Raw genomic sequence first — 26117 nt, 5'->3', positions numbered from 1 at the left:
AGTATCAGAAGTTCCGCAGGGACTTAAAAACCTGGCTTTTTAATCAATACATTCTCCACTGGCAGTGAGTTAGCTGATCCTTTCGTTTCATCTCATCTTGCGTTCCCAGCGCCGGGAAACCTTCGGGTAGCTGTTGCACTCTATAAAATTAATTAATAATAATAATTACATCAGGAAATCCCCAATTGCATGGTTCCGCACAAAAACAAGAACACAATGAAAACTGGCAACAATGACGTGCACAGACCAGAGATCCACTGGGGAAGCCAGAAGAACCACTCCTTCTCTGGGGCACCACCCTCCTCATGCATGTCTCTTTGTAAATGGTGCAGTGCTTGGATGGCAAGAGTCAATGTCCCATTGTCCAAGTCGTTCCTTGTGATAAACATGCAGCAGAATGCACCAATTTTGGCACTCACCCCTCCTGCTGCATTACCATGAGGCGGATTGCTCTCAGTTCTTCCTTGATTAAATTAAGCCCAGGCTCAGTTCTGTTAATCATTTTAAGCATGTCCCACCTGGTTATTTGGAGCCCGTGGGTATTAGCTTTTGTCTGAAGGGTAAAGAAGGTGTAGTAATGAAGTTCCATGCGTAGAGGTGATGAAGGAGACGTAGCCAAGTAGTATCTTTGTACGTTATTTATTAAGTCCATAACATCAATGGTAGCAGCCCCACCAGGAGCAGCCTGCCTGCTGCTCAGTCCATTTTCAACTGTTAACACTCACACCAGGCACCCAAACATTCCACTCATGTCCATCACACCAAAATCCCATACAGAACACTCACACTGGCTTAGCAGCTAGGAACCAGGGAACATTATAAACACAACAGGAAGATACTACATCATCTTCTCCCCTTAAAATTGAAAATTTATTATATTATATAACATGAAAACAACTATACACAACAATGTACAAATGAAGTCAATAATCCATAACGCAGGGATGAATAGTAACAACCACATCACGAGAGGGAACAAAGACTAAACAAAGGGGGGAAGAAGAATGAAAAGATAGACACGAAATATCACACATCCCCCTCCTCTAATATTAAAACAAATGGAAAATATAGAAAACGTTGAGCTCACTGAAAAAATGTGAGATAACACCACATGAAAAGACACATGAAACATTGTGAAGAGAAACACGGGAGAGACATACTCCAAGAACCCTAACACTGTGGGTGTACTGCACCCATGAATAGTTTCCTTATAAAAGGAATAAACGCACACACAAACTGTGAAGAAGGGACTGCAACCCAACTCACCACCCCTCATGTAAGGAACCATACAAGCGAAAATGGGACTGTGACCCATAACGCAAACTGTGCAGATGGAACTGACACCCATTAAGACAACAAACACTAATGCAGCACAAGGTGACTTACACACATGACCAACGTGCAGTACAAGGTGACTTACACACACTATATGACCATTATACTACATGTGCAACATGCAGCACAAGGTGACTTACACACACTATATGACCAACGTGAAGCACAGGGTGTCTTATACACATTGGGTGACTTACACACATTGGGAACATGACTACGTTGCGTCAAATGGGACTGCCACCCATAAACTGTGAAAGAGGGAGAGACACCCCTTAAGCCATCCCTTGTGTAAGGGAATTATGGCTTACAGAGAGGAAGTGGGACTAAAACCCATTCCCATCCCTTAAGAGCGCGATACAAACTTGAAAAAAAACAGGCAAGAGCACCTAAAACATTACTTCAAAAGAATGAGATACAACTGAACACCCGAATGAGTGACAATAACCCATGAACCAAAAAGAACAACCTCCTGTAAGACCCAACAGAACACACAAAATGAAACACCATAGGCATGGCATACATTTGGAATAAGTAATGCACAGCAAAAGCATATTACAATCTAAAGGAAAGTCATGCATTGAAAACTTGTGAAAGAAAACAATGCCCACATAACCCAAGTAATGAAATGGTGATACTACCCCCAGCACATAAGGGAAAACGACTCAACACTGATTATTACTGGGATGTCATCACAGGCAAGATGTAAAGTTCTTAGTTGAAGAAAGAAAAAAAAACTAAATTGTGTCGACCACATAGGCTAGACAGACGTCACCAAAACAGGCTAACTGTACACTGTCAGCTTTCAAATATAGACCTGATGCGTACACCACATTTCAACACAATGAGAAGTAAAAGTTGTGCACTACCCGTGAGCCTGCATGTCCTCCACGTGTGTGCTCTAGCATTTCCTCACCAGCATGGACCTGATGTAGATTTCAAAACAAAACAACACCAACTATCTCAGAGTTTGTCCGTAAAATGTATTACATTGTTCGCTGGTTCCTCTGACAAAACTTGCAAAAAGTTGTTCGCAAAGAAGACGTCCCGACAGCAGCACTCCTGAACATCTTTGTAGAAACTCACAGTCCAATTGAAATTTGCGCACTCCTACCAACAAAGATGGTGGCACGCAGTGGATGTGCATGCTGAGTGGCTCTCAGTGTGTCCGTGCACCAAACAGTGCCGCATAGCGTGAATAGACAAGCTGGAACCTAGGATCTTCATAGTTTGGAATTTGATGATCCTCGTGGAGGCATGCACGCGGGGATTCAAAAGGCGAGCCTCGCGCATAACCCACACAAAGAAATGGTCAGTTTTTAGAAGATAGAACAAAGGCAATGAACATTTTTACAAAAATACACACGTTAGACTAACAGCCAAAACAAAACGTTAGCCCACACTCCACGATGCTGTTCATTTGAAACTTTGACCAACTGGGTTACCGCTCCTACGGTACTTAAAAACAATTACAGCATGTGTAAGACTCCACTGACCATTGTATAGACACAGTTTACTTGACGCTGGGTGCTCGCATAAAGAGCCAGTTTCCCCCACCCAAAAAAAAGAAGAAAATAGCACTTCATGAGCACAATGTAACGTCAGACCTTGAAATGAAAGAACTTTCCACTGCAGATTGACAGGCTTGCTGAAACAATCATCTCCGTGTATGTTGTTGCGAGCATACACCAGTCTGGTGTAGATTGATACGAAAATCCGATGTCCATGAAAATGTCAATGTGCGCAGCACACCTAGGCTGCGGATGTCCGATGGAAGGACACTGGTGGGACTGCGAGGCGTGCTCTTGATTCTTTTATTTCAACACTTTCTCCTGGAAGTGTAGTAGCGCTGTCTGTGTGGTCATTTGTGAACCACTGTCTCTCAGAACTATTCCATGTGCTGTCTGTGCTTGTAGTTCCTTCCAACATGAAAACTTGCTTAATACATCATCTTTAACTTCCTTAAGACCACTTGTAGAGTGTGAGTTAGTCTCCAGAACTTCGCCAAAACGTTGTAATGACGTTCCATGCGTAGAGGTGATGAAGTAGACGTAGCCAAGTAGTGTCTTAGTAAGTTATTTATTAAGTCCATAACATCAGTGGTAGCAGCCCCAACAGAAGCAGCCTGCCTGCAGTTCAGCCCATTCAACTGTCAACACTCACACCAGGCACCCTAACATTCCACTTATGTCCATCACACCAACATTCCATACAGAACACTCACATTGGATGAGCAGCTATGAACCAGGTAACAGGGAGCATTATAAACACAACAAGAAGATACTACAGAAGGCTATAGACCCTCCCGTCGATCCGTGAACAGTATTGATTCTTCTGGAATGTCCTTGTACTGAGCCCAGCCAAAATAATCTACAGTTCTTTTTTCACAAGCCTTATGCAGCAAAGTTGTCTTCTTCCTGAGCAGGTGCTGGTACAAATCTAACAATTCTTCTTTAGGAATGACCAGGGTCGGGAGTGTATGGGCCACGTCATCTGGGGAGGATCTGCCTGTAGGCAAACTTGCTGCACTGCCAGTAAATATGCATCAGCATGGAGGCGCCCCTTTGCATATCCGACATGTGCATGATTGTGTTGTAGTTCTTATTCATGCCCAGTGGAAGCATTCCTTTACCTCTGAAACACAAGGAAAACAGTGTAAGTTTCCATACAATTAGGGGATGCCCCTTCTCTACTAGCCAAGTGCATCAACCCACTTCAATATCTCAGATTTCCTGACATGGGGTGGTCATGCTTTTGTTCAACTCTCCGCCATGTGACTCATTTCCCTTTGTATCATCAAGCTATTTAGTCCTACAATGGAACTTCATGTCGGGGTCCACTTGTTGTTCAAGAAGACCACCCCAGATACGCTAAGGGCCACCCTTGAACCACACATGGAAGTAGGAGCAGACATGCTTGTGCTTTGAGTTGGGGGATCACTACCTCCAAGATTCTCTCTCTGGTATGTCTCGGGCCAAACAGTATCCTCTCATATGGTGTCCTTTCTGCACCTCCTGTATAGCTCAGTTTGGATATTGCTAGGCTCCGTGAAAAGGTATAGAGCTGTTGGGTTGGTTTCATATCGGATCAGATTCACTACTACTTTATGGGGTTCCACCTTCTTGGGTTGGATTTTGGCCCTAATTTTGAATAGGTATAAGTGGAGAAGGCATTTTGCTTTTTCGGGGCTACATCTTGGGACAAGTAAAGTCTGTCTGTGCCTACTGCATGTGGTATCAATGAACAGACGTAACACGGCCTGGCTGATGTCTGGGAGCCCACTGCAATCATGTGCGGATACCATGTGTTGTACAGGAGGTTGCTGTGTAGTGCATGTGGGATTCTAGTGTTTGGTTCATCTAATTGCAAGTGACATGGGAGTGATTCCTGCGGAAGCACTGTGATAGTTTGTGAACAAATTTGATTTGGTCAGGCAGTTCTTTAATAGTGAATAGGTGCTGCAGCACCCAAAATAGACAGAGGGTACAGATAAGGGGAATAATACATAACTTGCAATTGAACATTGCAGGTCTTGGTATGATTCCAGGGGAGGTGGCTGTGGGCCTCTGCTAATTGGGGCTTAGCTTTTAACAGTTTAAACAAAACATTCACGGTGCAGTTCATAATCTTGATTCGCACACTTTGGATCTGTGCTGGGGTGTTGATGTGGCAGCTGAAAGATGGTACACTTTGAGGTTCTGTTGTAGACCTGTAGGATAAGAACTTGTTAATTCAGAGCCCCCCCTTCATACCTAACTGAGTGCTTCGATTAGTGAGAAATGTTTATGCGTTGGTCTCATGATCACAGAAATAGATCGCATCAGTTTTTAGCTCAGGCTCAATGGGTTCTGCCATGCGTTTGCATGGGGGCCATCAGTGTGGGCTGCGTCTTTCAACCTAAACACACAGGACTGTGCGAGGAGAGGGAGTGTCGCTGTTAAGTGGTGTTGGTGGATGCAACATGCCCCGAGATTACGTGTGTACATCTCTCAGTTCACAACATGTGGAGTGCAACATTACACTCCATTGTGGTGCCAGATATCTCAACTCCGCCCTTTTTCTCGACACTTCTTTTGGACTACCTTTGGGCTTCTTTTGTTGATTTGTGGGTGTTTCACTAGGTCTCGCACAATCTGCTACCTACTTCATCATGAGGCGAAGGGGGGCAAAATTGTGTTCCGTGACCTTCATGTGCCCCTGATTATGCTGTCTTGTGTCTGAGATAGGGCCTACTGCTTTTTCCAGATTGTGCATTAGGCTTGGTATACTGGTTAGTTGCAAGGCCTGATATGGGGATGAGCGTGTTCAGCATTCTACTCACGCCTGGAGGTGCAGTGGACACTGGGGATCACCCCTCTCCTACGTACCCCCTGCTGTTCCTGGCTTGGGGTTAGGGACTTCAATCAAGAGGTGAGGTTCCGTGAATTCTGAACCCGTTCCATAAAGGTCATGGTTTCGTTATGAATTTGATATTAGCGAACCGTAACTAGTTAGTGCGGCAAGTATGAGTGTTTTAGTCATGTTAGACTGATGGATTCACTACGTATTTAGGGATTTCGTTCTGAACCCTTTGGTTCCATTTTGTGTATGGCAGCCATTTTGTGGTTGCCCTCACATAGGCCGATGACTGTGGCTGAACAAGTCTTTTAAGTACATGTACACCTTAGCTCCAGTTCGTGCTGACTCCTGTTTGACCTGAGTGAACTGACCCTGTTGCCTGAAGCTGACCTTGTTAAACCAGTTCCTGCCCTTTAGCTGATCAAGATTAAGGATCAGAGCACAGGACATCGTAAAGTTTATTGCACACAAATATGCCTTATCCTACTCTCACCTGTTTCTGCTCCTTTCTTTATGGTCTATTTATGATTGGGTTGTGGCCTTTTTTATTATGGGTTCGTTTGACCTGTCTAAAGAAGAATGTTGGGTTTGACCGATGATTGATCATGGGCTGGGCAACTGAAAAGTGGGTTTGTCGTCATGCGATACTTTAGTTGTGGAAACATGTGATTGGTTAAACTGTAAACAAGGAATGTTTGCCTGAAGCATAATGTTTGGCATAAAAAAGGATGACTTGCTGTGTAAAATTGAGCAGTCTCCTGAGAACTCATACCGTGATGATTTCTAGGACTTCTGTTACTGGCTGCAGCCAATAAATTTGATCTTTGACGCCACCAAGAAGAGTCCCGTGTCTCTGTATTCTAAGACAGGTGGAACCCGAAAACCTTGGGCGTGCCCCTGGCGCCGCTGGGTATTAAATAACCCGGTTCTTCAGTTGGCGCTTCCAACGTGGGGCGACTTCAGCGGTACCGGTCCAAGCCTGAAGATCGTGAGGAGCTTCGTGAGGAAATTCTGGAGGACGGCCACCACTTCATCGACCCCGGCATTTCGAATGTGGACTGAAGTTCTTTTCTGCGAGGCTTCCCGCTTTCCTGACGGCTACGAAGGACTGCTGCCCTGACTGTCGCCCTGTCTTGGACCCATTTGTGATGCTTTGTACGGCGAGACGATAGACGGGGCTTCTGGTGGCATGACTGATACCTCAGTTAAGTATAAGTGGGTCGCTCCCAGTCCTTAGTTTTTGGTCCTTTGGTTCTTAGTTTGTTTGGTCCTTAGTTTTGATTTGAAAATTGCAATTTCCAAAGCCGAGGGTCTTGTATATTTATGAGTGTATCGGTAGAGATAATCCCTTGAAGTTTGAAGCTCGATTAGTGAGTGAAGATGCCTAATCGTAGCAAATGTGGTACTTGGTTTGGTTGTGGTTGTATCAGGGATTCCCGATTGGAGGATTCGTGTCCGATACCTCCGGTTGGAACGCCGACTAATGAGCTCTAATCTAAAAACGGCGTGGGCCCCATTACCTTCAATGAAGTATGGGTCCACTACACTAGAAAAGATGGTGTCTTACAATGGCCCCAACATGGTAGCTTTAATACAGAGATTTTAGACAATTTAGAAACGAAATTATTTAGGTAGAAAGCCCGGCCGGCAATGTTTGACTCCTTTCGCCTTTGGCATAAAGAAGCCAGACAATGAGAAATTAAACAAGCAAAAAAGAGAAAAGAGAAAAGGATGTATCAATAATGCAAGCTGCTAGGCAGTTTAAAGAAAACAAAGAAGATAAAGCAATTGAGGATTCAGATAGGCAACGTTGCATGGCCATAGATAAATGTTATCCGGCCTTGCCGTCTTCTCCTCCGAAAGCGATTGAAGATCTTGAGAAGGATTATTTGATCTCTCATTTACTGAGATTGCCACCTCCTTATGTGCAGGGTGCTACTGCGCCTCCATTACCACCGGTTGTTCCACCCTTTGTTGTTCAACCTCCTGCTGTTGTTCAGCCACCTGGTACTCCACAGATGGTTTTACCTTCTCCTGCGCAACCCGCTCTAGGGTCGCCAGCTTTGCTACCAGCTTTGCCTTAAACTCCTTTGCCTTCCGCTTCTGCATCTGAGACTCCTACTGTTCTTATTCCTACACCTTCTTTGCCTCAAAACACTTATTCTCCTGTTCTTATGACTGCTTCTTCTCCTTCTGTTCGAAAACGAATGACAGAAACTGTTTCTAGTTTATTGTCTCCATTGTTTGGGTCACTGAATATGACCCCTGTTTCGGAACGTAAGCAGAGTCGTAGTCAGCTTCCTGGTTCCGAGGAACGGGCTGTGTTGGATTTGTTAGCTCGTAAATGGATTATGAATGCCTCATGGTATAGTTTGCCAGCGGTTATGGATGTTTTCTTTCAGTGGGAACCGCCTAAGCAGAGGTATGTTTTTAATATGATGTGTATGTTTCTGCGTCAGGAATGGGAAGATAATGATTTGGGTTTGATCCCGCAGGAACTACTTGATGTTCAGTCGGATTTTGCTAAAGGGATGATAGTGGAATCTGATATTACAGATGCCGTAGAGATGATACTGGTTTTTAGATCTAGCCTTCCACCTCAGACATTGCACAAACCTGATTCCTCTGTTAGGAGAAAAGCGAGACAGTATCCCATGAGAGAAGTTCCCCCAGTTTGGAAGGAAGGGGACCCAAACGCTAATCCAGCTATTCTGCCTCATTTTCAGCGAGTATGGGTACATGTCCCTTGGAAGAGAGCAGAGGTCTTGGCTCTTAAGCAGACCTTACCTGATCCCCGTAAGAATCCTGCTGGCTATTACAAAGAATTGTCCCAGATAGTTGACGCATGCATCATGAATTTGGCAGACATAGATATGCTGTTGGGTAATGTAGTACCTCAACCTCTATGGGCAAAGATTCGTCATGAGAATCATGCGGTAGAATTAGGAGATACTTGGGCAAATATTATTGCTGCGGATGGTAGACAACAGGGAGGTGCTAAACCTGAACCTTTGGTTACGGAATTGCCAGGTAGAATTATTAATTTAAAGAAGACGATGATGCCAGCGTTACGAGTAAATTGGGACAAGTTAGCAGCACGTAAGCAGAAGAAGGACGAAAGTGGATCTGATTACTTCACTAGATTTGAAGAAACATTTATAGATCATAGTGGTTAGGATATGAGTACGGAAGGTGGGCAAAGATTGTTCGTAGATAAGTTTGTTTTTAACTTACTTCCTGAACTGTGTAATAAGTTGAAAGATTCTGAGAGTTCTTGGGCTGTTTCCTCGTCGGCCCAGATATTAGCGACTGCACAGTACTACGAGAATAGGGACAAGGATGAGAAAGAAGGAGTAGAGAAAAAGACCAAAGACTTAAAGACAAAGGTTCTTTTGCAGCAGGCGTATCCGCCTCGCTTGAATCAGCAAGAGTCACAGCAACGCCCACAGTTTCAGCAACATCCCCCATTTCAGAGACCGCTACAGAACGCTGGGTATTTTCCTCCAAGACCACCCCTGGGTTTGAATCAGTGTGCGTATTGTAGGGAGTAAGGTCATTATAAAAATGAGTGCCCTGTGTTGCGACAGCGCGCAAGTGAGTGGTATGCCGGCCTCAAGAGGCCGTGGTGGTTTTCAGCAAGAGTCAAGAGGTAGAGGACGTGGTGCGTTTCCTCAGAACGAACGTTCCTTTCCCCCACAAAATTCTATGAATTGCTTTGATCAACAGAAAATTGCATCTGGTCAGTCGACTCAGTACTATGCTGATGACTATTATGTTGAGAGTGAGAATGCTGATTATAATGATTGCTAGGAAAGCCATGGACAAAGAGAGGGAGTAGTGTTGGTTCCAGTAGATCAGAGTGGGCCTTATGTTGCAGTAGCCACATCGGGTGTGGTAGAGCCTTTTCTTTTGGATACTGGTGCAGCGAAGAGTTCTATCATGCACTCTAAACTCCCTGGCGCACCTTTGTCTGGCTTAACTAATGTTTCAGAAGGATTCTCTGGCGCCCCAGTTCGTAACCCAGTTTCTAGTCCCTTGTCTCTTTCTATAGGGCCTTGTGAGTTGGAAGCATCTCTCATTTTAACGACAGGTTGTGGTGAGAATTTGTTGGGTTTGGATTTGTTGAAAAGGATGCATGCAACATTATGTTGTTCTCCTGCGGGAGTACAGCTTACATTGGGTAAGAAAGTGATCTCTCCGATGTATTTGTCTAAAGATCGGCTTCCACCGGAATTGCGTTCTCTCCCTGATACTTTTTGGGCTACTGGTCCTAATGATGTGGGTCTTTTGGAGATTCCACCTTATGTTGTAACGCTTAAAGCGAATGTTAAAATGCCGCGCATTCCCCAATATCGGATTTCTAGCGAGGGTGAAAGAGCGCTTTTAGCGATCATCTATGATTTCATTGAGAAAGATGTGATTGAAGAAACGAGAGGTAATGTGTGTAACAGTCCTGTTTTGCATGTCCTGAAACGCACTGACTCTTCTCAGCCACCTGTTTACAGGTTTGTGATCGATCTTAGAGAGGTTAACAAGATTGTTGTGCCACAGTTTCCAGTTGTTCCGGATATTACTGCTTTGTTGACTTTGATTCCTGCTTCAGCTGCCTGGTTTTCGGTTATAGATCTGAAGAATGCTTTCTTCAGCATTCCAATTGCAGAGGAAAGTAGAGATATTTTTGGCTTCTCTTTAGGAGGCCGAAGCTTCCGGTTTAAGAGAGCTCCCCAAGGCTATTGCGAAAGTCCTTCTATTTATAGCCAGGCTTTGAAGACTAAGCTTGATACTCTTGTGTTGCCTGCTGGTACTGCTCTTATTCAGTATGTGGATGATCTGTTAGTGGCCGCTGATAATGAGAAAACTTGTAAAGAAGCTACTCTTTCTTAGTTGCGACATTTGTCGGACTTGCATCATAAAGTGTCACCTTCTAAGTTGTAGTATTGTCGCCAAGAAGTGACCTACTTAGGTCATCTCTTGTCAAAGGAGGGAAGAAGGTTGACCCCAGAACGAATTCTAGCGATTGCACAAATGACTGTACCAAGCACACAGAGAGAAGTGCGTGCTTTCTTGGGTATCACATCGTATTGTAGACAGTGGATTCCAAATTTCTCTATATTAGCGAAACCTCTGTTGGCTTTGACTTGTAAAGATACACCGAATCTTCTTCCGTGGTCTGACGATTGTCAGAAAAGTTTTTCTGAGTTGCGTGATGCATTGTGTTCTGCTTCTGTGTTGGGTACTCCCGACTACAGTAAGCCTTTTACACTCTATGTCCACGAGAGAGAGGGTTGTGCATTGTCAGTTTTGACTCAACAATTCGGTGATAAGCAGCGTCCATGTGCGTATTTTTCATCAACATTAGATCCGGTAGCTAGAGCGTTGCCGAGTTGCTTGAGAGCTACAGCGGCAGCGGCTGTTTCTATCCGACAGTCTGCTGGACTGGTGATGGATAATACGTTGACTGTGATGGTTCCACATGCAGTGGATACTTTATTAAATCGGACAAAAACTCAACACCTTACTAGTGCAAGGTTGTCGGGTTATGAGTTGACACTTTTGGCTAGTCATGTGCATATTAAGCGATGCAATGTATTAAATCCAGCAACATTGTTACCGACGTCTGTGGATACAGATGGTCAGGAACAGCACAATTATTTTTTGAGGACGGAAGAGGAGACGAAGGGCAGGATTGATTTAAAAGATTATCCTCTTCCGGATCCTGATGGTACTTTATGGTTTGATGGTTCATGCTACAAGCTTCCGAATGGTGACACGACTGCAGGATATGCCGTGACGACATTAAATACAGTTGTTGAAACTGCACGAGTGAGGTATAATTCAGCACAAGCAGCGGAATTGATTGCATTAACGAGAGCGTGTGTTTTGTCTGAAGGAAAGAGAGTGAATGTGTATACCCATAGTCAGTATGCGTTTGGTGTTGCCCATAGTTTCGGATGTTTGTGGAAAGAAAGGGGATTCCTCACATCCCATGGGGCTAAGATTCAGCATGGACAGTTGGTGAATGAGCTTCTCGAGTCACTTACTTTGCCGAAGCAAGTTGCGATTGTGAAGTGTAGTGCTCATCGGAAAGTTACAGATGATGTTGGCCGTGGTAATGCGTTTGCGGATGAAGTTGCGAAAGACACAGCAAGAAATCTGATGAGTCGAATGTATGTGGCAGGCCCTGCGAGATGGATTGGTGATGTTGGAATGTGCGAAGATAAGTTTGAGAGTGTGAAATCGATACAGGCTGAAGCTACTGAAAGTGAGAAGAATGTTTGGAGAGAAACTACGGGTAGTTTGGATTCGACTGGTTGTTGGGTTGAATTGTCAGAACACCAAAGATGGATGTTGCCAGATGCGTACGTGCTTGCAGTGGTTACTATGGCACATGGTTTGTCTCACATCAGTGTGAAAGGGATTTGTAAGTTGTTGACTCCAGTATGGCAGAATGCTGGAATTCCCAAGTGTGCGAAGAATGTGGTCAAGAATTGCATGGTGTGTTTAATGTATAATCCTGGCAAGGGAACCCCAACTCCAGCTGGTCACTTTGCTCCTCCGACGTATCCGTTCGAGGTTTTGCAATTGGATTTCATCTATATGGAAAGGTGCAATAATTTAAAGTATGGCCTTGTAGTTGTTTGCGCCTTTTCTAGATGGATAGAAGCATACCCCCTAAAAGATAATACTGCCTCGTCCACTGCTAAAGTCCTGGTCAAAGAATATTTCCCTAGGTTTGGGATGCCAAGGATGGTATGGAGTGATAACGGAAGTGAATTCGTGGGGAAGGTGATGAAGAGAGTGTGTGAAGGGTTGGAAATTCACCAGAAATTCCACGCTGCGAATCATCCCCAATCAGCTGGTTTAGTTGAGTGCTATAATGGCACATTAAAGTTAAAGCTGGCTAAGATTCAAGCGAGCACTGGTCTTCAATGGCCTGATGCTTTACCGTTGGCACTTTTGTCGACTAGAAATACAGTACATCCCCGAATAGGCCTTAGTCCCTATGAGCTAGTTTTTGGCCGTCCGGCAAATGTGTGGGGAGTGCCGAGGCCAACGAAGTTCAGTGACATCGATTATCCTATGCTAGTGGACTACTTGTATGACTTAACGACTAAATTACGTGTCTTGCATCAACAGGTACATGATAAATTGCCGCCAGCTTCTGTGGATCCAGGTCACACCCTCAATCCTGGTGACTGGATTTTGGTGAAGAACTTTCAGCGAACCAAGAATGATCAGCCCCGCTGGACCGGCCCACACCAAGTCTTGTTGTCTACGAGGACCTCAGTGAAAGTTTTCGGGAAAAAGAATTGGATCCACGGCGTACATTGTAAGAGAGCGCCGTTGCCTCTGCCGTACGACCAGTGGGTCCGTGAAGGTATTGCAGATTCCAAGACTGAAAGGGTGCCGAAGTTTGCACCGTTTAACGATGCTGAGTTGGTATGGAGAGGTTCCGAGAAAGAAGATGACGATGTTCTGCAAGAAGCTGTGCCTTTGTCTCTAAGATTGGACACTATTGAACCTGAACTGTTGTTTCAGCCTCAAACGAGGCCTGGAAAAGAGCGTTATAATCTACGTCCTAGAAACAATGGACTAATAAAATAAATGAATTCCTTTTTTTTGATTTTTGGAACTGAACTCTCTCAGGAATTGAACTCTCTAAGCCAAGAAACTTTTTTGGTATATTTTTGTGAACCACCATCCGGGTTCAGCTGTAGGGTCACGGTGTAAAGACTAGGGAGTGCAGCCGAAGACGCAAGGTCGACGGTTCTGGTTGGTCTAAGGGAGTTCCCTGGGCTGACAGAAGCATTCCTTAGCAGAAGAAAACCAACCGCCGTGAACAGCATCGGTTAGAGGATGGAGTTTTTTTAGATTGAGAGAGCCGTTGAGAAAATTAACTTTAAGAAGAAACTGTATAAAATTACGGCTAGCAAATGTTTTCTGATCACATGTCTTTTGATGTTTTTTAGCATGACGTTAGCTTTGGTGGGTTGGTTTGTATTTTCTCTTCAACTGATTTCTGCACCCATTTTCCAACCTACGACTTTACCTGCTACTACTTCTTTGCATTCTTTTCATACTTTACCTGAACACGAACAGATTAGAAGGTCGGAATTTGTGAATAATTCCTTTGTGCAACTTCTCCATCAACACCAGTTAGTAATAAACACCACTAATTGTTGGGTGTGTGGTCTTATGCCACATACTATGGATAGAGGTATTCCTTATCTGGTTCTGCCATTCAGTTACAATGGGTCCGTATGGGCATATCAGACGATGTTTATTTATGCCATCGAAATCTATCCCCTGCGTTCCATGAAAGATAACTCAAGTAATAAAGCCTTGGTGAAGGGAATTACAGATATGAGTAGAGATATCGAAACGTATGAGACTATTCCCAAGGATGAGTTACTAGCATATGTTGGTTGGAATGCAACCGGATATAGTATTAGTCTGGGTGAGAAGCAGAGACGAAAAAGGTCACCTCCGATTTGGATTGTACCCCATCGTGGTCATTTTTGTCTACAAGGGAAAGGCAAGAATCCAAGAGCTCAGTTAGGGAAGAGTATTTGTACTCAGACGTATGTCTTTGAATCCCAAACTTCCCCACCGTTTTTAGCAGCTAAGGGCACGTATTTTGTCTGCTATGATAGAGCATATACATGGTTGCCCCCTGATTTTTCGGGAACATGTTATGTTGCATATTTGTTGCCTCCTACGTACACTGCTGCCGTAGATTACCACAGAACGAGAGTCGTTAGGGGTGTCTTCAGTAAGGAATATCGGTAAAAAAAGAGAGTCCCTGTAAAGGGTGGCAGACAAGGATAGCTGTGGCTAGAACTCAGGGGGAATGATTTTGACCTATAACTGCTGACTTAGCAAACATAAGTATCAAACACAAGGGTATGCAGTGCACTGTGACTAAATCAAATGATGAAGAAAAAATTTATAAAAATATGAAGAATTTATTCATGAGTACCTCCCACTCGGGTTACAATCTATTGCAAAGTTAAAACTTTCTTACAATACCATTCCGGATAGTACCACATCTAAAAAATAAACAATTAAAACAAGATATACAATAAAAAGGGTCTTAACAAAAGGTCGACGTGGCGTTTCGGTGTCACTTTATCTCGGCACCTTCATCAGGACATTTAAGACTTTTGGACTTTGTATCTGAAAATTACGGTTGAGGCAGCTTTTCAATTGCTGTCCGTTTAGCGCACTTTCTATAGTGATGCTTTCGAATATCTGTGAATCAGACGTTCTACTGCGCACCAGTCAACTTTGATTATGGAGTTCGTTTTTATACATTTAGCACGGAGAAACCACCGTATATGGGGTCAATGTCCATCGATTCAACAGGTTGTGGATGATCGGCCTCCCTGTTCCTCCGTGCTTCGTCCTTCCTTTCCATTCGAAGGAAAGGAAGGACGAAGCACGGAGGAACAGGGAGGCCGAACTGAGGAATCAAGACCTCCTATACATGGAAAATTGAGCCTTAACCAGAATCAACAGGAGAACTCGGTCCTATCTTCAGGGTACACCGATTTTATTAAGAACACTCACGAATAAGCCGATCATCCACAACCTGTTGAATCGATGGACATTGACCCCATATACGGTGGTTTCTCCGTGCTAAATGTATAAAAACGAACTCCATAATCAAAGTTGACTGGTGCGCAGTAGAACGTCTGATTCATAGATATTCGAAAGCATCACTATAGAAAGTGCGCTAAACGGACAGCAATTGAAAAGCTGCCTCAACCGTAATTTTCAGATACAAAGTCCAAAAGTCTTAAATGTCCTGATGAAGGTGCCGAGATAAAGTGACACCGAAACGCCGCGTCGACCTTTTGTTAAGACCCTTTTTATTGTATATCTTGTTTTAATTGTTTATTTTTTATATGTGGTACTATCCGGAATGGTATTGTAAGAAAGTTTTAACTTTGCAATAGATTGTAACCCGAGTGGGAGGTACTCATGAATAAATTCTTCATATTTTTATAAATTTTTTCTTCATCATTTGATTTAGTCACAGTGCACTGCATACCCTTGTGTTTGATACTTATGTTTGCTAAGTCAGCAGTTATAGGTCAAAATCATTCCCCCTGAGTTCTAGCCACAGCTATCCTTGTCTGCCACCCTTTACAGGGACTCTCTTTTTTTACCGAGTGAATTCCCCCTCCCTGTTACACAGTACATAGGGGAACCTCCATTTGTGTTGATGTTCAGTAAGGAATATACCACTGGACAAGAAGTGGGAGACTTTTTCAAGGGTTTCCTACCGTTTTGGGGACCTATGGCAAACAGTAGAAACTTACGGCAATTAACGCGAGTGGTTGAATCCACCATAAATGAAACTGCCGGTGCCCTTAGTAATCTGACTGCTGAGCTTCAAGCGGATCGCCTTATGACGTTACAGAATCAAATGGTTTTAGACGTCATACTTGCAGATCGAGGTGGGGTATGTAAAGTGATCCAATCGAGTTGCTGCGTTTTCATACCAGACAATGCTCCTACAGTATACCAGGCCATTTTGAAGTTACATAAGATCTCTGAGTCTATAAATGTGGATAAAGGAGATTGGTCGTTGATTGGATGGTTTTGGGAACTGTTATCGACCTGGGGATGGAAGATTCTGATGATCATTGGGATGGCTTTAGCGATTCTTTTCCTGTTCTGTCTTTGTGTGCAGTGCGCTCCTGCTATATGTGGCCTCTGTGCTACTACGTGTGCAAGGAGACCTGTCCCAAGAGAGGTACTAAGTAATAGGATTATGCTCCAGCAACATCTTGATGATCTGATGAATATAGACCTGGATTCAGATTGACGTGAGTTTAGGTTATTGCCTATGTAAGGGCAAAAGGAGGTCTGAGGTTCTGTGAATTCTGAACCCATTCCATAAAGGTCATGGTTTTGTTATGAATTTGATATTAGCGAACCGTAACTAGTTATTGTTATGAGTGTTTTCGTCATGTTAGACTGATGGATTCACTACGTATTTAGGGATTTCGTTCTGAACCCTTGGGTTCCATTTTGTGTATGACAGCCATTTTGTGAGGTTGCCCTCACATAGGCCGATGACTGTGGCTGAACAAGTCTTTTAAGTACATGTACACCTTAGCGCCAGTTCGTGCTGACTCCTGTTTGACCTGAGTGAACTGACCCTGTTGCCTGAAGCTGACCTTGTTAAACCAGTTCCTGCCCTTTAGCTGATCAAGATTAAGGATCAGAGCACAGGACATCGTAAAGTTTTATTGCACACAAATATGCCTTATCCTACTCTCACCTGTTTCTGCTCCTTTCTTTATGGTCTATTTATGATTGGGTTGTGGCCTTTTTTATTATGGGTTCGTTTGACCTGTCTAAAGAAGAATGTTGGGTTTGACCGATGATTGATCATGGGCTGGGCAACTGAAAAGTGGGTTTGTCGTCATGCGATACTTTAGTTGTGGAAACATGTGATTGGTTAAACTGTAAACAAGGAATGTTTGCCTGAAGCATAATGTTTGGCATAAAAAGGGATGCCTTGCTGTGTAAAATTGAGCAGTCTCCTGAGAACTCATAACGTGATGATTTCTAGGACTTCTGTTACTGGCTGCAGCCAATAAATTTGATCTTTGACGCCACCAAGAAGAGTCCCGTGTCTCTGTATTCTAAGACAGGTGGAACCCGAAGTCTTTGGGCGTGCCCCTGGCGCCGCTGGGTATTAAATAACCCGGTTCTTCAGTGGGCATGCTTCTGTCACTATTTTGGAGGGGGATGGCAAGGTGGCCAGACTTTGGAGATTTGATAAAAACTTGAGAAAGAAAGAAAACATTGCTGGGAACATAAGGACATGGCCTGGTGCGAAGGCCAAAAACATTTGCTGAAGTCTGCCGAGTGATGATAATGAACCCGGACTGTCTCCGTACTTCTGGGATGCCTGGCTACCACGGTGAACCTCACGACTGACTCGACGCATGATTCTTGTACGTGTACTTTGAAGCTTGTGGGGTCTTCTCTATCCCAGAAATACATGAATCCAGGCTCACACCACTGAGGACAGCTTGTATCTCCCGCCAAAGTATGGTTTCAGCTTTGAATCTAGTGGGTAGCCATTTTTGAGTATATTTTAAAAGAATGCAGCTTGTGGACCCATATCAGTCCATGACTATCCTGTCTCTTGTCACCATCGTTCCCCCATTCTATCCAGAAAATTGGTTATACTCTCCCCTGGCTTCATAGTCTCTGCCATAAACCCTCCTTTATCTGGGCAGTCATAGAATATATTCCGTGGGGCTGTCCATATCCAGTCCATGTATGAATTGAATGCGGTCTTTCATGCTTGGTGTCTGTTAGCGTAATTGCTGGGATGCGAGCTTGGGTGAAATCCACAGTAGCCTGCTCTCCAATAAGACTACTAAGCAGACTTTTGATTTCACCTATTGATAGGTTTATTCCTGCTATGTTCTTCTCGAAGCATGAGATCCATTTTCCTGCTCTATCCAGCAAGGCGGTGACTTTATCTTTAAACCCTCTATATCCATCTAATTCCATGCCACATAGATGGTCCCTGACATGCCATTCTGTAGTAACAGGTACATTCTTTTTTTGGGGGACTCTATTGGTTTCTCCCTAACATGGTGTTCCATTCTTTTTAGGCATTCCTGCATTTAGGGGACGTTTCACTAGGGAACTCCTCCCCATGTTGGATGCAATCTTCCGCTATAGCCATGTCCTCTGGTTCGAAGGATCCTCCTTTGGCCAAGGTCTATCGTACTGGTCTTTTTCTTCGTCCAGCAGGCTAGCAGGTGGCAGAATGGACTACAAAAATCTCCTCTTACCCTCTTGCTACTATCTCCTTTTGGGTAGTCCATCCTTCCCATGCATTTGGGTAGAGCAGTGTACATCCTCATTTCTGCTCCTCTCGTGCACACGCAAAGGTGCCATCTTATTTTTCATGCATCTTTATTGGGTCAGTATTAGGCTGCCTTAGGCTCTTATTTCCCAGTCATCTTCTCTCCCAGATTGAAGTGAAGAATTGGTGAGGCTCGGATCCCTGGAAGGGCCTCTCATCTAGTTCGACCGCCAGTTCTTTCCCGGTCGGTGTCCTGTACCGTAAGTGGGGGTGTGCTGCTCTGTTTTCCCACTGGGCCTCCTGGTTGTGGGATTTTTCTCTATCTACCCTCTATTCCTCATCCTGTCTAGGTTGCCTCTTCGCTTTGAGCTATGTGCTGTTCTATTTGGTTGGGCTTCACCCTCAAATCTGCTCTTTGTTGGTTCCTTGGCTACCTGAGCAAATCCTGTAGCCCCACCCTCGTCATCAGTTCCCGGGGTACTGGGGTACCCTTCCTCACCCCCACTTGCTGTATCACCATCTCGGACTGCCACAAATCTCCCTGTCACTAGCGTATGTTCACCTGAACCAGTGGGAGTGCATGTTCTACATGCTGCTTGGGTTTTATATGTCAGACGCGGGGTCGAGCGTCTGGGGGCCTTTCCACTGTTCTTAGGTTGCTCAGTAATTGTCTGGCCATGCTAACCGTTCGTTGTTTGGTGGTGGGCCTGTCAGCTCTTATTATTCCTGGATTGGAATATCTTTATTCAGGGGGTACTGGTGTGGGGCATGCATGTGGTGGGGGAGGTGTTGACGTTTTGCTTTCTACCTGTGATGTACGATTATTGTTCTGGGCCTCCTCGAAGATGGTGCATAGTTTTTATAATGTCTCTCTCCTGTCTTTCTTTTGACCTGTGTATTTGGTTTGTAGGTGTATTCTCATATGCTCAATTGCATTAGTGCCAAAACTTCCCTCTTTTGCCAGGAAAATGTGTGACCCTTCGTGTGTGCATGCCATTCTTGGTGAACCTTATGAAGTTTTTTAGCCTATGTGGGTAAGTTAGTTTGCATGTGCTTTAATGGGGACTCCAAGATAAGTCTGGTAATTTTTGTGGATAAAGTACACCTTAGCTTCTTTTTTAGGGAATCTTCGGTTTTTATCTAATCGTGGGGGGAAATGTACATGGTGTACTTCTTGTAATTACATTACTTCAAGCTCAGAACTATCTACAAATGCAGCAACAATTCAATATGAATATTTCATCAAGTCAAATAACAATGCATATAAAGGGTGGCAAAATAGGTAAAAAGTGTAAATACCCACAAAATTAGTGTCTGAACAACATCGACTTTTGGTGTCAAATACAGTTTATGAGAAATAGCAGCACCCTCATATGAAACATTAAGTAATTGATGGAAAAACACAACACTTAGGACAATCTTTGATCAATTATTGTATGAAATACAGTTTGCAAGAATTAACAGTACCATTACATCACACATACATTACATCAATCTCATCAAAAACTGAAAGCGAAAAAATGATGACTTTGTCAAAAATCTCTTAGCCCCCACTCCTAGTGCATGCTTTCTTGTGACCAGGGGAAGCTCTGTGCTGTACACGGAACTAAGTTAGCTTTATAGTCTGCCAACATCGGCTCTGGAAGAAGGGTAATAGCAATAGTTCACAGAAAGAAGGGAATACCTTGAAAACCACAAGCCCCTCTTGGCCATACACAAGTTACACTTAGTTTCCCAGGTCCAAATCTTTTTCCCTAAATGTCCAATCACACCCTGTATCATGTCCAGGGGCCAAGTGCAACATCTGTATCACACCCAGTGGCCCAAGTGACCAGCAGTTCTTACTCCTTTCAGATACCAAAGGTGTTAAGAAACTGGTGGCAGTGAGAAACCCTTTTAGACTAAGAAATAAGATTGAGGTAACAACTCCCCCAAATCAGGATAGCTTTTGCACAAATATTGCATCCTGGGAGCCTAAAGGGCTCTACAATCAATATTCACATTTCCTAGACTGCTGACTATCGCCAAAATGTGACTTATGCAGGGTCGCCTCCGAGGTTAACTTGTGACTACCCAACTAGGACATAAGTAATAGGTAATATGCCAGATTTCTGTCAAGTGACAAGGCTGTCAGTGTATCTTTACGCTTCTCCCTAGTTTGCCATATGCCAAATGTTTTACTAAGGTTCTGATGTAGTCTCTTACCCACTTTGATGGCTGCTTCAGGATGGACCTCCACCCCCAACAGATGCAGCAGAACTTCCAATCAATTGCGGTATCCGCTCACCATCCTTGTTGTGCAAATGTGAATCCGTCCAGGCGGTGTCTCCTTCCTTTGGCTGCAGCCAGGGTTGAGGTAGCAATCAGCTCCTGGCTGGCTCACCAAAGTGTTGCTTGAAAATGAAATACCTTGAAAAAACAAGAGAGAAGAGGTGTTTAGCAAAAGAAGAACAGTTTGTTTAATTAAACAATGTGGGCAGGAGAACAGTTACAGGCATAGGTTCTGAGGACTGTCTCAACTTACAATGGATCTGAAATGGGTTTGCAAAGATTTAGAGGCAAATGGGCCCAAAACAGAGAATGAACAGATACCAATCCTAGAGAGTCTACAATTTGAGACCTGAGCTAGGGAACATGGATGATATGAAAGATAAGTGCAAACTGCAAGCTGCACCTCTACAGATAGGTTATTCACCCACTCAATCAATCATGGTTTGTATAGCATAACTACTCACCCGGGAGGGTCTCAGGCCACTGAGCTACCTTACTGATAATGAAACCTGCAAATAACATGTTCACCCATACCAGTGAACTTCAATGAAAAGTTCAGGTTGGAACAGAATTTCAATGTTTGATTATCCTGACACGGTGAGCAATACTTGGTTATCAAAGTCAATAGCTTATGTTTTCAAAGCTGCCAAGTGGGTCATGTTTTATCTGACGACCTCAGGCAGACCTATTTGTTTTCTTTTGTTAGCACACACCACTTTGTAGTTTATATTGTAGTTTCACCATTTCCATTACAACATATGCATAGGCTTAAAAACTGCAGTGTGCAAATACTATTGGTTAAAAAGTCAGTACAGGCAGACTATGTCATACATACCAAGTGATGACTTGGCAGCAGGGTTGGATTGGAATCAAAAATAGGCCCGGACACCCTAAAAAAAAAGAATAGCCCACATTTGCAGATTGCACCTTTTCATAAAACAGTGCTTCAGTGTTTTAGGTATTTTAAAAAGTATGGTAGTTTCTCTAAAAGAGGCATGTTTTCTTAACTTCACTGAGATTTAAAAAAATGCAAATGTTGCCAGGACTCTGTGTGCATGGATTAGTTCATAATGGTGAACCACAATACTAATAGAAGCGACGGTGAGGGCTAAACAGTTGTGGCACAGAAAACCACCAAATTCAAAAAAATGGTACAAATATTTTTTCTCTTCAGTCCACTCAACACCTTGAAAAAGGATCCACCGTCCAAAGAACCGGAGCTGACAAATGTTATCTCAATGACTCAAGGGAGTAGACTCCATTACATATAAATATCACAGGGTCCAAATTCAGTTGATTCCCAAATTGTTCTTTTATTTCAATATCAGTCCAAAACTGGCGACAATATCCACAGTATATTCCACAATTTTTATGTAGATCCAAAACAAAACATCAAACAGCCGACGCGTTTCGTCCACAAGAGGACATCATCAGGGCTGTTGAAAAATAAATCAGAAAAAAAATACATTATATTACTGCCATCCCATCCGGGGAACACCGGAAAGTAGAAACCTTACCTGCCACGCCAACGGGCTGGACAAGGGCCGTGAGGTGAACGGCGGCAGTCTCCTCTACCGGCGGCGGCGGCGGAGCGAGGGGAGAACCACAGCCCACAGCGATTTCTATTGGAAGATATCTGGATTATATGCACACTTGGGTTAAACAACAAGCCTTTCACCGTAACACGGCGGGCAGGGGAGGGGGCGGAGAGGGGAGAGGTGCGACACGGCAGGCAGGCAGGGGAGGAGAGTAGGAGGAGGAGGGGGGAGGAGAGTAGGGGAGGCACGGCCTAGCGGCCGTGCAATCAAGTAGTGAGGGGGCGGAGCTGGGGGAGGCTGTGAGAGAGAGTAGGCAAGGCTAGCGGCAGGCAGGCAGGGGAGGAGAGGAGGAGGGGGGAGGAGAGTAGGGGAGGCACGGCCTAGCGGCCGTGCAATCAAGTAGTGAGGGGGCGGAGCTGGGGGAGGCTGTGAGAGAGAGTAGGCAAGGCAGGCGGCTGGGGGCATGTGCACGCGCATTTAAGCTCAATGCGCATGCGCATTGAGCTTAAATTTCTCGTGCACTGCAAGGAATCGCCACGATTCCTTGCAGTGTGGATAAAGAGCGGATAAGTGCCAATACTCTCGCCTTGCTCGATGCGCATGCGCATCGACAGGCGAGACCTAAAAAGTATTCAAATTAATGTTTGTGATGCTGCAGGTGTTTAGCCGTCTGCAACAAAATGCAAATGTGGTTTCATTATGTAATAAAAGGAAACATATTCTGGAAACATGGGAATAGGACAAATAATATCAATGTAGTTTTCACTCAGGCTGGTAAATGCATGGCATTGCTTTGATGCCTCGGAGGAGGTGCGGCCATAGGGACAGCCATTGCCACCTATGCTTAGCCCCTACCCTGACTGCACCAATGGAATAGTAGTACTCAAATATGCTAGTAATTCTGTGACAGTCTAGCACAGCACTAGTAACTGCATATAACTTGTGCATCGACCAGACAAGAGCTTGCTAATCTCATGGGGTGACTTTCATTCAGAATTGATTTTTCAACGACTTTCAGTATGATGGAACTTGTAGAACCTATAACAATAGGGACAATGTTAATCCATAAGCTCCACCTTGCTTAGTGTTGCTGGTTGAAAGATGAGAAATTACAGAAGATCTCCCTCATGACATGGGTCACAAGACAACTGTGAGGAAACGATAGTGCTTTGTGCATAGCTCTTGGGCCTCTAGCCCACATTTTTAGACTGGCTACCCCATGTTTCACTGCTTTTTGCAAGTCATAGTTTATATGTGCCATGTATTAGACAGTGCTAGTGCTGTTTGATGCGAGTTATATTATCAGTTTACAGTGGACTCAGAGCCTGCTCACTGCTTTCCATTAGTTGATTTACTGTTCACTCTTATTTGCTTGTTTCTTATTCGTTAGTTTGTGTGGGTTTTACTTCCTCTTCTTCCGTTGCCTCTCTGCACAGAGCATTGATACATTACTTGCATCCTTCCACTGCTTCTTTAACCAGCACTCTTTTTTCTTTTTGTTTCAACACTCTATGAGAGTGCATTTGTTTTCCAGCTATCTCCATTGTGTACTTTAACGCTAAACCATGTTTGTGTTGCTCTTTTTGGACTTGTGTGCTTCTCCTTGACCCCCTCTGTGATACGCTTGCCCTCATGTACTTCTTCCTGTGTGCTTCTCCATCTACTTTCACGTTGCACTCTCTTTTGTCAGTTTGCTTCCTCCTCTACATTGCCCTTTTCATTTGGTTCCTTCTCTGTACCATCAGCATTGCATTGCCCTACCCATGCCCCTGCCCACCTCTGTGTTGCTTTCTCCACCCTACTGTTGAATTCCTACCCCACACTCCATGATTCCAACTCCACCCCTGGTGCTTTGCTTTCCCCTACCTGTGTTTCTTCCTCCCACCTGCTCATGATGCTTGGTTTTGTTTACTGAACAAACTCTGATCTGTAAAAAAATAGAACTTAGGTCATGTTGTAGGCATCCATTCTTGGTGCGCATACTTACACAAATACTTTTTCTCTTTTTTTTTGCGGCACAGCATTGAGGATGCTGTCCTTCATGGGTGAAACTAGTGGCAAAGCCAATAGGTCCAAAGGCGAGACCTGTTGGCTTTAGCAATGCTTGTTTCAAGTGATGCTGCAAGGTACTTGCCATATGTATAACAAGTTGTGGTCCTTCAGCACTGTTCCACCCTTGCCTGATTTGTTGCTAGCCAGGCCTAGAATGCATGGCATTGTGCATGGCTCCTGGTTGTGGGAAACATTATGTGGTGTGCCTGGTGACGTGATGGATGCTAAGGTCTTATTGCTATGAATTTGTTTCTTTGTGTAGTTGTGCGTCTATGGCCGAGGTGTGCTAGGTCTATAGAGTTGATGTTTAGTAACACACACCTCCACCGGATCGGTCCTTGTGGATTAAATATTCTCATAATCCCATTCCAACTCATCATGTTGGTGCTTCTCAAGTTTGTGATCCTTCTTAGAGGCTTCAGGTGCACCGGGATAGGGCCTGCGTGTCAACAGATACATGCCTGCACCATACAGGAAGAGGGAGCAGCCAAATATCTGTCCAATGCTCGCAGATCACTCTCGTATAATCTGTGGCGCTGTGGCCGTTGCCTCAAAGCACTCTGTATAAAGCCAACTCCTGGATCATGAAAGCCCAGTTCACCCAGATGGGTCAGGCCTTAATAGGGCTGAGGGTTAATGGATTGTTTACCAGAGCAATTCCACTCAAAGGCGTAATCCTTATTTCAACAGTCTGGGGTAGACGGGGCCTGTCCTGATAGGGGCTGCGGAAAGCATGGTTGTGCCAATGTGTGAATTCCTTTGTGTACATAAAATGGCCTTTCATTGCCTTCTTTCAACAAGGAAGATTCAGCCCACAAGGCCTCTCCTGTGCCGCGCAGATCAGAGGTGTTTTTGGAGTAAAGTGTCAACAGACCTCCCAATTCATGTGACAAGCCTTCTACATATCCCTTCTAGTAATTTCGACCAGCGCGGCAATTGCAGTTAATCATTGATTTTGCCTTTGCTGACCAAGGAAGAAAAGAGAGCTCTTTTTGTCTCTATGAACTTAACATGTTTTGGTAGAAGAATTGCGCGTTGTCAAACACAGCAAGACTGGGGGAGTGCGCGAGATTCAGCCTGACATCACCCCCACCCAAAGCCTCGCCCCTCCCCTCCATCCTCTCCTCCACCCCCACCGCTCCGAGCAGGAAACACTGAATATTGACAAGTTGACACATTTCAACCTTGGAATTTTTCTAAAAACGTTAAAAGACTTGACATGAACCTTCAGAGCGCCAGTAGTATTTTCAAATAATGCAATATTCAAGCATTATGCAAATCCGGTGATTACTCACATCTTGACACCATGCTGGAATATATGCACGGCAAAGCTGCTTCTCTTAAATAAACATTGACCTGTCAAATGGAGACTTCAAACTCATCTCACACCACGCAGGCTTCAGCATTGTGTCTGACCTGTAGGATCTGCTCTATTACCATTCCTGCACCCTGCTAAACCATGCTATCCAGATGGATTGGCTTGTACAGCTCTTAATGCTTATATTAGGTGTTTCAAAGCACTGTCGGGAACAGGCTAGAAATGGAGGCGGCAGAGGGAAGTGGGGACAGGATAGAGGGAAGGTAAAAATGGGGAATAAGGAAGACAAAAACTTGATAGGAGATCATTGAGTCTAGTGACAAAGCTGAACGTTTTTACTCAAATTTCACCACATAATTAGAAACACGCTAAATACTAAACTTGATAACGCATAATAAGGTAAACATTAGAGAAATATGTCTTT

The 26117-nt window shown here is 44.2% G+C and overlaps 1 long non-coding RNA gene across 1 annotated transcript in view; it reads right to left on the bottom strand.

Moving 5' to 3' along the window:
* Positions 1 to 636: 636 nt before the first annotated feature.
* The window catches only part of LOC144767421 (uncharacterized), a 61703-nt gene continuing 36222 nt past the window's right edge, over positions 637 to 26117 (bottom strand). The window contains exons 2-3 of the long non-coding RNA XR_013598193.1: positions 20720 to 20923; positions 637 to 3966 (exon numbers count right to left, since the gene is read on the bottom strand). This is a non-coding gene — a long non-coding RNA (uncharacterized LOC144767421). The remainder of the gene's footprint in view (positions 3967 to 20719; positions 20924 to 26117) is intronic.

This window comes from Lissotriton helveticus, chromosome 7 (genome assembly GCF_964261635.1).
Source record: "Lissotriton helveticus chromosome 7, aLisHel1.1, whole genome shotgun sequence".
Lineage (NCBI taxonomy): Eukaryota > Metazoa > Chordata > Amphibia > Caudata > Salamandridae > Lissotriton > Lissotriton helveticus.
This window is presented reverse-complemented; position numbering and strand designations above follow the sequence as displayed.